General features: G+C 39.3%; 1 protein-coding gene across 3 annotated transcripts in view; it reads right to left on the reverse strand.

Moving 5' to 3' along the window:
* Positions 1-12,483, reverse strand: part of LOC133518612 (uncharacterized) — a 254,454-nt gene that overhangs the window by 142,385 nt on the left and 99,586 nt on the right. For all 3 annotated transcript variants that reach the window (XM_061852274.1, XM_061852276.1, XM_061852275.1), the window contains one exon: positions 12,224-12,270. The gene's annotated coding sequence lies outside the window, so the exon portion shown is untranslated. The remainder of the gene's footprint in view (positions 1-12,223; positions 12,271-12,483) is intronic.

Here is a 12,483-nt window from a genome sequence, read left to right on the forward strand (position 1 = left end):
TGTCTGAAAGAGTCTTCGAGGTTTTCCTGGGTAGCAAAAAGAGCCGAAAACGCAAGCTTAACAACGGCCTGCCACAGGGCTCAGTCTTGGCACCAATAATTTGTACATCTCTGACCTTCCACGCACAGACTCTGACAGGTTTATATATGCCGACGACATCGCACTCATTACCCAGAGCAAAGATTTCGAATCGGGAGCCCAAACATTGACATCGGACTTAAGAGCCCTGGCCGCGTATTTCAGAGCGTGGAGACTCATGCCAAGCACGTCCAAGACTGAGGTATCCTGTTTCCATCTCACTAACCAGCTGGCCGGATACCAGCCAGCTGTTTATATGAATGGCGAAGCTCTTAAATACACCCCCTGTCCCAAGTACTTAGGTGTCACCTTGGATAGATCACTGACATTTAAACACCACTTATCAAAACTCTCACAGAAGGTCGCCACGAGGAACAATCTTCTCCACAAACTTCGCGGCACGAGCTGGGGAGCCTCAGCTGATTGCCTACGCACCTCGGCCATCGCGCTTGTGTACTCGGCAGCAGAATACTGCGCACCAGTGTGGCTTGAAAGTGCACATACCCATACATTGGACGTTAAGCTTAACGAGACCATGCGTTGCATCTCTGGCACTATCCGATCTACACCCGTACACTGGCTGCCGGCATTGAGTCACATTGCGCCTCCTCACCTCCGACGACTCCAGGCGTTAAAGAGGGAGGCTGAGAAGATCACGAATAACCCCGTAATGCCTGCCCACGAGGAATTCTGCCGCCCACCCCCTCGGCGATTAAAATCCCGGAATCCACCCTGTACTGCAGCTGAGAGTCTGAGCAGCTTTAACATTTCGGATAGGTGGAAAGCGGATTGGTCTGCTTCGGCAATACAGAACAGCCATATATCCGACCCGACTAAAAAACCACAAGGGTTCGACCTTCCTCGGAAAATCTGGTGCCGCCTGAACAGGCTGAGAACCGGACATGGCCGCTGCAATTCAGCCACACACAAATGGGGATGGACGGCTTCCCCACTTTGCGAATGCGGAGAGGAAGAGCAGACCATCGAACATATTTTCCAGCGCTGCCCACTCCACTCATATCCTGAGCCTCCTGAGGACCTAAACATCGTGACACCTGACTTAGTTGCCTGGCTTAGCAACCTCAAGGCTACACTCTGATTGCCCTCAATAGAATGCCATACGATTAAATAAATAAACTACTTTTTAGGGTTCCGTAGTCAACTGGGAGTTTATAGTTTCGCAATATCTGTCCGTCTGCGGCTTTGTTCCGTGATCGTTAGTGAAAGCTGCAGTTTGGTATTACGGATACATATATCATGCATGGCGATATAATGGTAAAATAAAAACTAAATATATTTTTTTAGGGTATCTACCTCTCTTACAAAATGATTTATTTTTTTCTCTTTAACCCAATGGTGCGAGGTATTTAACGACTTCGCAAGAATACATTGTAAATATATTTAAAACAAAGTGGTTTGCGGTTATTTTTATACTTACATTTTCCCTTTGCGTTAGGTTAATGGTAAAAGCATTGAACAAGTAAATAGTACAAACTTTTTAGGTATTACAATAGATAGCAATTTAAACTGGAAGTATCACATTGAAATTGTAAACAAAAAACTAGCCAGAACAAGTTATGCACTATCCATACTTTCTCATATAACTTCAAGCGATGTCGCAATGAAGGCGTATTATGGAAATGTTTATCCCCACTTGACGTACGGTATAATATTTTGGGGCAATTCGGTAAACGTTGAATCAACATTTCTTCTTCAAAAGAAATGTCTCAGAATTATATTTAAGCTGAGAGATATGGAATCCCTAAGAGACGTTTTTAAAGACTATAAAAAATTAACTCTGACGTGTATTTATATATTAGAAATTTGCGTATTAGTTAAGGAACGAACTGATATTTTTACCAAAAAAATTGACCTAAAAATAATATACGAACACAATATAAATATGATGTATGTACAGTTAGATCTTCTAGTTTTATACTTACCAAGAGCTCTTATGTTTCCGGAATAAAGATTTTTAATCATTTACCTGAATATATTAAGTCGGAAAATGGCATCGCATTTAAAAATAAGCTCAAGAAATGGCTATTAATAAAAAGCTTCTACAATCTAAATGAATATTAAATTTTATGTGTATAAATGGTTAAAATTATTTTGAAATATTATTGGTGTTAATGTTTTGTTACTTTTAGTATATTTGACTAGTTGTAAGTTTATTATTGTACGTCCGAAATGGGCAAGCTGTTGGACTTTATTTTACCCACAACATCTACATGTACACAGTTCTGTCAATAAATGAATTTTATCTTTATCTTTAATAGATATTCGGCAAAATGGCCGACTGCGCCGAAAAAATAAATACATAAATAAACGTTTATTCTCGAATCATGCGTACAACTAATTACATTAGGTATTCTTCTGCCAAACGACAGAATGGTTTGTTGGTAGACGAGGCTCCTATAATATGCATGTAAGCTGGGTAGTTTATATGTAACTTAAACTTTTTTTATACTACGTCGGTGGCAAACAAGCATACGGCCCGCCTGATGGTAAGCAGTCTCCGTAGCATATGTACGCCTGCAACTCCAGAGGAGTTACATGCGCGTTGCCAACCCTAACACTCCGGACCCTCGTTGAGCTCTGGCATCCTTACTCACCGGCAGGAACACAACGCTATGAGTAGGGTCTAGTGTTATTTAGCTACGGTTTTCTGTAAGGTCGAGGTACTTTCCTAGTTGGGCTCAGCTCTAGATCTGGATTGAGATCCTCTGTGCTGTGCCCTACCACACACAGCGAGATGACATTCACAATGCCCATACCTCTCTTGTGGACGTAGTTTAAAGACTTATTATTGTATAAAAATCAATGCAGTAGCTAAACGCAGCCGTCGGGCTCGGCTAGTATTCGGTGGCTTTTCAAAAGCACCAATAGGAGCGCTCCACATATTTTCTAACGCGGCCAATTAAAGGCACCTAAATTAATACCACCTTTTGAACTGATCAAATATTGCAAATCACTCTTTCATCATCCTCCATAGTATCAACACCCACTTTCTACCATTGAACCGTTTTGGCAAGAACCCTTCTAAACCAGTACCTTTTGGAAGATTATACTTCACTTTATTATCAATCGAAGTTTTATTTGAGTCGTCGAGACCCTGACCTGCACGGCGGCTACAAAGACGTACCCGGGTCCTAAATTTAATTTAAACTTATACCGAATAGTTGGCGAATATTACTTATAACTTACTTATTATTATTACGTCGTTACTTTACCACTGATTCGCACTAAACGCTACGCATCCAGCTTTATCATGCGTACGGCTAAGGAGTGGAATTCACTTCCTGCAAATCTATTCCCAGTCCACTATAACTTGGACCTTTTTAAATCGAGAGTGAATAGACATCTTTTAGGTAAGCATATTCCATCCTAGACTACATCGGCACTTTCCATCAGGTGAGATTGTGGTCAAATGCTTACCTTTTCGGAATAAAAAAAAAAAAAAATATTCTTGACATCTCTAGATATTACAACTGACACGAACACTTTTAAAAGGCCTTTGGGCGTTAGAACGCTAGGACACACACACACACACACACACAGCACACACACACAGCGGATGTCATTCCAGATCTAGAGCAGAGCCCAACTGGGGAAGTACCTCCACCTTACAGAAAATCGCAGCCAAATAACACTAGACCCTAGGGGGTTTGGGTCGGCAACACGCATGTAACTCCTCTGGAGTTGCAGGCGTACATAGGCTACGGATACTGCTTACCATCAGGCGGCCTGTATGCTTGTTTGCCACCGACGTAGTATAAAAAAAAATAGGAGCTATCTCAACATTCTCAGCTAAACCACATTATAGTCAAGTTCAGTATAGCCCAGCTAGCCGGTGGTCCGTCGTCGTTTTTGGCGCCGACAGCGCTCTTGAACAATGGAATGATATCTGGCATCGGCATATTGTTAGCTAATGGCCGCTCGTGAGGCACTTATGCCTGTTAATTGTACATGTCATTATGACAACAATGCAATAAAAATTGTTTAAGACAAGGAAGAATCTAAATAGGACCACTATGTGTTTTTTAAAAGATATAGGTAAACCAGCAGACGATTGTAAACAGTTATCGTAGCCCATGCACTTGCTACACCAGTGTCGCAAAATCACGAACCGGCAAATAGTTGCCAACTTATTATAGATGGCGCTAGAAGTCACGTTTCAGTTAAATAACCGCTTCTAGGTTATTGTGATTTAAGTGAATATAAGAAGGTAGATTCCCGAACGAAGGTAGAAAAACCGGGCAAGTGCGAGTCGGACTCGCGCACGAAGGGTTCCGTACTGTTATTTATAAAAACGCCAAAAAAATTATGTTTGTTGTATGGGAGCCCCCCTTAAATATTTATTTTATTCTGTTTTTAGTATTTATAGTTATAGCGGCAACAGAAATACATCATCTGTGAAAATTTCAACTGTCTAGCTATCACGGTTCATGAGATACAGCCTGGTGACAGACGGACGGACGGACAGCGAAGTCTCACTGATAGGGTCCCGTTTGACCCTTTGGGCACGGAACCCTAAAAAGGAGGTGTCATGTGTACGAACAAATATATGGGGAGTGATATTTGCTTTTGGATCAATTTAAGGACTTTCTTATGGTATTATTAGAATAATGATGTTCTCTTGTAGATTTTTTTTAAAATAACACGTCGGTGGCAAACAAGCATACGACCCGCCTGATGGTAAGCAGTATCCGTAACCTATGTACGCCTGCAACTCCAGAGGAGTTACATGCGCGTTGCCGACCCTAACCCCCTCCCACCTCTCGTTGAGCTCTGGCAATCTTACTCACCGGCACACAGCACTATAGTAGGGTCTAGTGTTATTTGGCTGCGGTTTTCTGTAAGACCAACTACTCCGGAAGATTGTGACCAACGTATATCAGTAGTCAGAGTGAACAGTGATACGACGGAACCGTTGATGGGGTCGCTATAAGGGGAGGTTTGGAGACGACTATTAAGCCCAGGAAATCAGGCGGATAATCATGTGGAACTCATGTTATACCGAGTGTAGCCTGTAACACGAGCAATAAATTTAACTGTAGGCTGTACTCCTCAGCTCCTCACACTTACACACACATTTGTTCAGTGATTTTTGAAAATTGAGTCTTATTATTAAGTAACTCTCCAGTCCGATCTATTCGTAGATTTCCTTCTCCAACTTGTCACTCCTAAGGTCCTGATATCTTGGTATACGCCGTCCAACCATCTAAGCTTGGGCCTGCTTTTACCTCTGCGGCTCTCCGGTCGGCCATCTAGAAGGCGTTTGGGTACTCTGGCCTCGTCCATCCCTAACACGTGCTGTCCTTCGCAGGCGTCCGATCTTTCATATATCACCATAAATCTGAAATTGTTAATTAAATTGGAGATTGATGCCAATTTATTTTCTGATCAAATCTGTCAATTTGTTTATTCCGTCTGGACTGGCCTTAAAACTCAATATCAATAAACACAACAATTGCCACACATCTAATATAACATCCAATTCAACATTATTCAATTGAATTAGGTTTATATTGACTCTTAATTAATTAGGTAATTAAATTGTTACTTCACTCTACGTTTAATATAATCAATAAAACTGAATTACATCAAATATCATGCTTCAAACTAAATCGTCTTAAGTTACTATAAAATTGTATTACAAATACGACCAAAGGTTTCGTAAAGAAGTATTTGGCCTCTTTTAAAAGCAAATAGCCCTTTCCAAAGTGTACGTGAGTCGATTTTAATCGGTCTACATAAGTTCCTATTTCAAAATTTTGTCATAGAATTTCGCGACATGAATTTTGGATGACATGTTGACATCGATGGTATAGATGAAGCGCTGGTGGCCTAGCGGTACGAGTACCTATATATACTAACTTTACTCTTTGGGTAAGATCGTGCGACTTGCAATCCGGAGGTAGCGGTTTCAAACCCCGGCTCGTACCAATGAGTACGTTTTTCGGAACTTATATATGAAATCATCATTGGCCTTTAACATCAATTAAATGATGGTTTAAACAGCGCCCATAACATTGCGGCACTTACGTAAATGACTAGTAAGTCCAATTCGAGAGCGGCAGATATATATGAAATATCGTTTGATATTCACCAGTCGCTTTTCGGTGAATTAAAACATCGAAGAAACCGGACTAATCCAAATAAGGCCTAGTTTGCCCTCTGGGTTGGGAGGTCCGATGGCAGTCGCTTTCATTGTCAAGTTGCCAAGCGGACCCCAGGCTCCCACGATGACGTTTAAAAAATATGATGCCTAGAACCTCTATCGAGAAAAAATATAGACTCTCCCATAGAAAATGTCAACGTAAGACCAGCCAAATGAAACAAACAATTTTTTATTAATGTTTTCGGTATACGTCCCATAGTAAAAATTGCTCAGTATGACCTATTCACGTCCTAAATTATTGCAGGTGACTAAATATACACCTTACAGAAACCGCAGCCAAACAACACTAGACTCTACTCATAGTGTTGTGATCTTGCCGGTGAGTAAGGTTGCCAGAGCTCAACGACTCGGCAACGCGCATGTAACTCCACTGGAGTTGCAGGCGTACATAGGCTACAGAGACTGCTTGCCATCAGGCGGGTCGTATGCTTGTTTGCCACCAGCGAAGTATAAAAAAACATCATGTATAAGTAAGCGGTATTTACCCAATACCTACTAGGTTAAGTTTCCTGTAGATATATATTTATTCATAAGACTAACATAGATTTTTAAGAAGCTAGTAACCAATTTCTATGGATTATGGTCCGAAATAAACAATTTTTTTTTTACTGCATGTTCTACAAAAACTTCCTCTGAGTTATGAAAAGTATCGTATTTTCGTAATAAACGGAAAATTACACATTTTTCTCTCATTTTGGGATTTCGTATTTATTCCGCCCAGAACAAGGAGCTTTTCAAACTTACCAAATTTTATCAAAATCAGACGAAAAATAAAATAACAGTAAATTAATAATCGGCCATATTATGATAAATACTGTACAAGTTAGTCGCGTGCACCGATACCAAGCTTATAACTTATAAATATGGTGGGAGATAGGGTTACAGAGTAATGTGCGCGGCAGGACAGGTGTGAGTGATCAATTAAAGAGGATCGATGGACCAGATTACCGCGGCGCGTGCACCGGGCCGTGGTGCGAGGGACGGGCGAATAGCGTTTCTAATTTAGAGGCATGCCACAAGAATATCTACTTTATCGGGGACGTGACCTGCATTGTTGCCTTAATTACCAAAGGGCGGCCGATGGACGCAATATGGTGACGAAAGCATAAGATGGATATGACTTAATAAGTTTCGAGTAATATTTATGTATAAAAATATATGCATTTTTTGTTATTATATCAGTAAGTTCCAAATAATGATGAAGTATCACTTTACGAATACGCACCTCTTATATCTGTAGATGTAGAGAGGTCATTTTCCCTGTGTAAGTGTATAGTGAACTGTAAAAGGAATGGACTGAAAATATCGAATAAAGAAAAATTATGATTAATTATTTCAAGAACACTATAACTTTTTTGAAATTATGTTGTCTTTATTTAAATCGATTGTAGTCGTATTCATATTACGTATATCGTTCAACATTATTTTGACGTAATTTGCATCCGTCAGCCGCCCATTATTAATTACCTTCAGACATCTTTATGTGTATCGTTGAATTTAAAGCTAAGTAAACAAACCTTAAGAATGAAGTGTTTAAAAATTAGCGTCCCGTTCCCGATACTTTTCCTTTATAAGTAGAAATCGAACAATAGCTGCACTGCGTCGTAACATTCAATAAATCAACCATAAAACTTAAAACGTACGTGTATAAATAAAAAATATACACCCAAGGCCAAAAGTATGCAAACAAGGTTGTTTTCTTTAATATCTCATGTTTCTGTTTGTCACAAAAGGATAAAAATATTCGCTAAATATCAAAACATCCTAAAATATTGTCAAAAACATAATAAAATAAATTAGGAAAAAGTAAAATAATTATACCCTTTTAATTGCTTTGAAAAATGTTGAACTGGCAAATATCATAACCACAACTTGAGTAATTTACTTTTAAACTCTTCTATTATATTTACCATTTTGTTTGTAATTAGTAGTATATATTACATCGCTTAAAAAAATCACACTTTTCTATTAAAATATAAGCTTGTGTCCATAATTTTGGCCTTGGGTGTATATAATACTCAAATTCAATATGCATTGTGTAAAATTAATGGATAGAATTTACAATCAGAGTGCGATTTCAACAACTTTTCTGCGGCAGAATTACTACTTGCGCGTTGTACCTCACGGAAAACGAGTCTTGCCACCTTGAAAAAATGCAATGCTGCCGATGCACTATCGATGTCGCAACTGCAACTTTCAACTCCGTCACTCATCGACCAAGTCAAGCGAAGGTCTCCGTTTTGGTCCGAGCAAAATTCTTTCATATGTCCGTATGTTTTCCTCTACAGGTCGCATTTCTCAATCGATTCTCGTGTAATTTGGTGAGTAGATTCGATCATAATACCTATTTAAGTATAGATTTTTTTGTCGATTGATTTTCAGTTTTTTTTTTCAAAATAATGGGAAATGAACAGTGACTGCAGCAGTAACGCTGCTTCATAATCGGGATTTAAACTTACGTTGCACATGTAAAACATGTTATAAAAATCTAAGGTTTACAAGGGAAAGGTTTCTGTGAACTTAAGGCTCCTAATTAAAAAAAATACCACAAAAAATATGAAAGCAAACCTACCATAACTTGCACCACACACAATATATTCACGACTATTCCAATCATCCTATGCTTGAGTGGTACAGATCGCTCCCGGCGATAAGTCCGCTACAAAAATAAACGATCGGAAATGGATCTGCCATCTGTTGACATACCTATTGCCTGTCAAGTCTATCGATTGACACATCACGGTAAAATATTTTTGTAGCATTTTTATCTGATGGTGACCATGTTTATGTTTATTTAATTTTACAAGCTTTAATTTAACATGCAATGTTTGTTTGTTTGTAATTTTTTTATGTTATTGGAGGCAAACGAGTACCTGATGGTAAGCAATTACCGCCGCCCATGGACATTTGCAACACCAGAGGGGTTGTAAGTGTGTTGCCGGATTTAAGATGGGTTGTCCCACCACAAATTAGACCCACGTCCTATTATTTAATTGAGCTGAAATTTCACATAGAGTTAGACCAAGATAAGTGGGCATTGATTTTGATAGCCCAGACAGTGTAAGTGATATTTTAAACGTTAAACATCTATGAAACTTGACGTTTACAGGCTTGGCCAACTTAGCTTGGTCTAACTCTACCTAAATATGTAAGCCGGGTGACAATGGAATATAATGGTACTGTCAAGCTGATCTGATGATGGAGACAGGAGGTGGCCATGGGAACTCTGTGATAAAACAACGTAACCTATCGAACTCGTATAAATATTAAAAAATCGGCCAAGAGCTTGTCGGGCCACGCTCAGTGTAGGGTTCCGTAGTTACTCTTCCGTCACAATAAGCTAAACTGGAGCTTAAAGTATAGTAAATTGTTAACCAAGGGATGAAACGGTACCTTTCACGCGAGTTAAACAAATAGGCAAATTTGCATAATCAGTACCTAATTAAAGTAAGTCTTTTTACTATCAAGGGGAAACTTTTTGCGATTACTCAAAAACAGCTAAACTGATCATGTCCGCTATAGTTTTCATTTAATGTCTTTCTTAAGCTCTACTTCCACGATTTTAGTTTTGAAATACCTTTCCAACGATACCCCACACTGTAGGGTTGAAGCAAAAAAATAAATTCACCCCCACTTTACGTGTAGGGGAGGTACCCTCAAAAAAATTAAATTTTTAGATTTTATTGTACGACTTTGTCGGCTTTATTGATTTATATATCCATGCCGAATTTCAGCTTTATTGATTTATATATCCATGCCGAATTTCAGCTTTCTAGCACTAACGACCACGGAGCAAAGCCTCGGACAGACAGACAGATAGACAGACAGACAGACAGACAGACGGACATGGCGAAACTATAAGGGTTCCTAGTTGACTACGGAACCCTAAAAATCGAAGAAAATCAAACGAAGGGGCATAGCCTGTGGTTGATATACTTCAAATTGTGTCAATATATTTTTTAAAATGTCAATAATGAGGAAAATGGAGACTACGTTTGTATGGAAAGGAACGGTCGCCCACTTTCGTCATATTTTTTTATGTAATCGGTACCAAACGAGCAGACAAGCCACATGATGGGAAGCAGTCATCGCCACCCATGGACATAAGCAACATCAGTTAAGCCACTTATGCGTTGCCAACCTTTAAAAACCCTTAATACCTGCTTCTTGAAGAACTCCATGTCATGTGATCATTTGCACGTTCTGGGCAAAAACCGATCGAGAAGTAGATATTTGTAAGCAGTGTTGGACGAACGTTAATTGCAATTGACTATTAACCATTACAAATTAAACCGTAAACAGTAACCGTCCGTTAAGGTCCAACCGTCCGTTTTTGCTCAGAACGTGCAAGTTGTGGAATGAATTCTGAGGTGTTTCCCTTGCAATATGACATGGGAATCTTCAAGAAGCAGATATTTAGGGTTCTCAAAGGTTGGCAACGCGTAAGTGGCTCTTCTGATGTTGCTTGTCCATGGGCGGCGATGACTGCTCCCCTTCTTCTTCTTCTTTGTCTCTTCTTCTTCGTTGTACTCTTTGCAGAGCGTCGTGGTCAACTGCTGACATCAGGCGCAGATGTTGATTGCCGTACGATTTCTCGCCATTTTTCGCGGTCGGGGGCCATTCTGGCAAATGCGTTCAGGGGACCCCTGCGTTCATGGCAGATTTGATTTGGTCACTCCATCGCATAGGTGGTCTTTTATCGCGGTCTTTTTCCGTTTGCTCTTCCCTGCACCACTAGACGCTCTATGGAGTCGTTATTTCGCCTCGAGATGTGACCGAAAAAACTGAGTATGCGGGTCTTTACGAGAGTTGAAAGGCGCTGCTTGATACGGAGTTCTTTAAGGATGGAGACATTAGTCCGAAAGTCGGTCCAGGATATCCCCAGCATTTTCCTCCAGCACCACATTTCTAGGGCTTCTATCTTCTTCTCCTCTGTCTTTCGGATAGTCCAGGCCTCTAAGAATGGGAAAAACGAGGGCCCGTACAAGCCGAACCTTCGTGGTGTTTGTGACGTTTCGGTTCTTCCAAATTCTCTTCAACTTATCCATTGCGGTTCTAGAAATATTCCCCGTATTTTAGACAATAAAGCAATTCCATTCGACTCCTTTATTTCCATTTGCAATGACCTTACGCAATAAGTTTCACAAGACATACGATCTAGACAATAGAGGCGGTTCCCAGCACTCATGTTCCAGTTTAGAACGACAAGGTTTTAAGTCATATGTAGCGTCTACAAAGTTAGGATCGTTGTCAGTTGAGGTAAGTATAGTCCCACGATACAGGTTGCACGTATGTGATCTAGATCTTTTCTATATGTGAAATTGGCGATGGATGAGATGGGTCAGCAATTGGAATGAGTGAATTGATGTAGATGTGTGCGACTTTGAAAGTTTTTTGACGGTTTTGGTCTAATTCCAAAATATAAATGATATGAGAGCATTATATATTTATTATATTATATTCTATGCTTGTATAATAAATGTAATTTTAGACAAAAAAAAATTGAATGACTAAATGAGTTTGGTATTTTTTTTTTTATTATTGTAGAAGAAACGAATTTCCGACGACGACGACCCCTAGCAATTGGGGTTAAGTCGGTATTGGTATCAATGCAAGGAGTAGATACAACTTAAATCTTATCCAGGGGCTTAGCCAAGAAGATGACAATAGTTGATTGAAAACGCCACGAAGTGTAAATACCCTATAACCATTATACTACATACATACATACATTAACATTATGTATGTTGTTGATTAGGCAGTACTTAGTATGCTTTTATTATGTTATTCAAAATGACGATATATCAAACTAATATATGAAAAGTTATTATAAAACATGTAGTGCCTAACTTTCTGTTTTGCCCTATGGTTGACTGCTAGAGAATGCCTTAAGGCATTAAGTCCGCCATTTGTACTTATTTTTATTATTCAATAGTCTAAATAATAATAATAATAGCTTACCTCGCTGTTGCTCCCATGCGCGTGCGTCGACAGTCCTGACACTGCGTCTGTAACAACACAAGTAATAAATTAGAACCATTTGAAAAGTACCCAATTCCATTCTGGAATTTATAAGAATATTGAATTATGAGTACTTTTGAGCTGGGTACGATCCAGTGATAGGCGCATATTAGGTTACTCGTATTTACTTATTACTTTAAATCATTTTTAACTTTTTTAATTAGTCATTATTTTAGTTTATTTTAGTATTTTGTATTTGT

The sequence above is a fragment of the Cydia pomonella genome, chromosome 6, assembly GCF_033807575.1.
Source record: "Cydia pomonella isolate Wapato2018A chromosome 6, ilCydPomo1, whole genome shotgun sequence".
Lineage (NCBI taxonomy): Eukaryota > Metazoa > Arthropoda > Insecta > Lepidoptera > Tortricidae > Cydia > Cydia pomonella.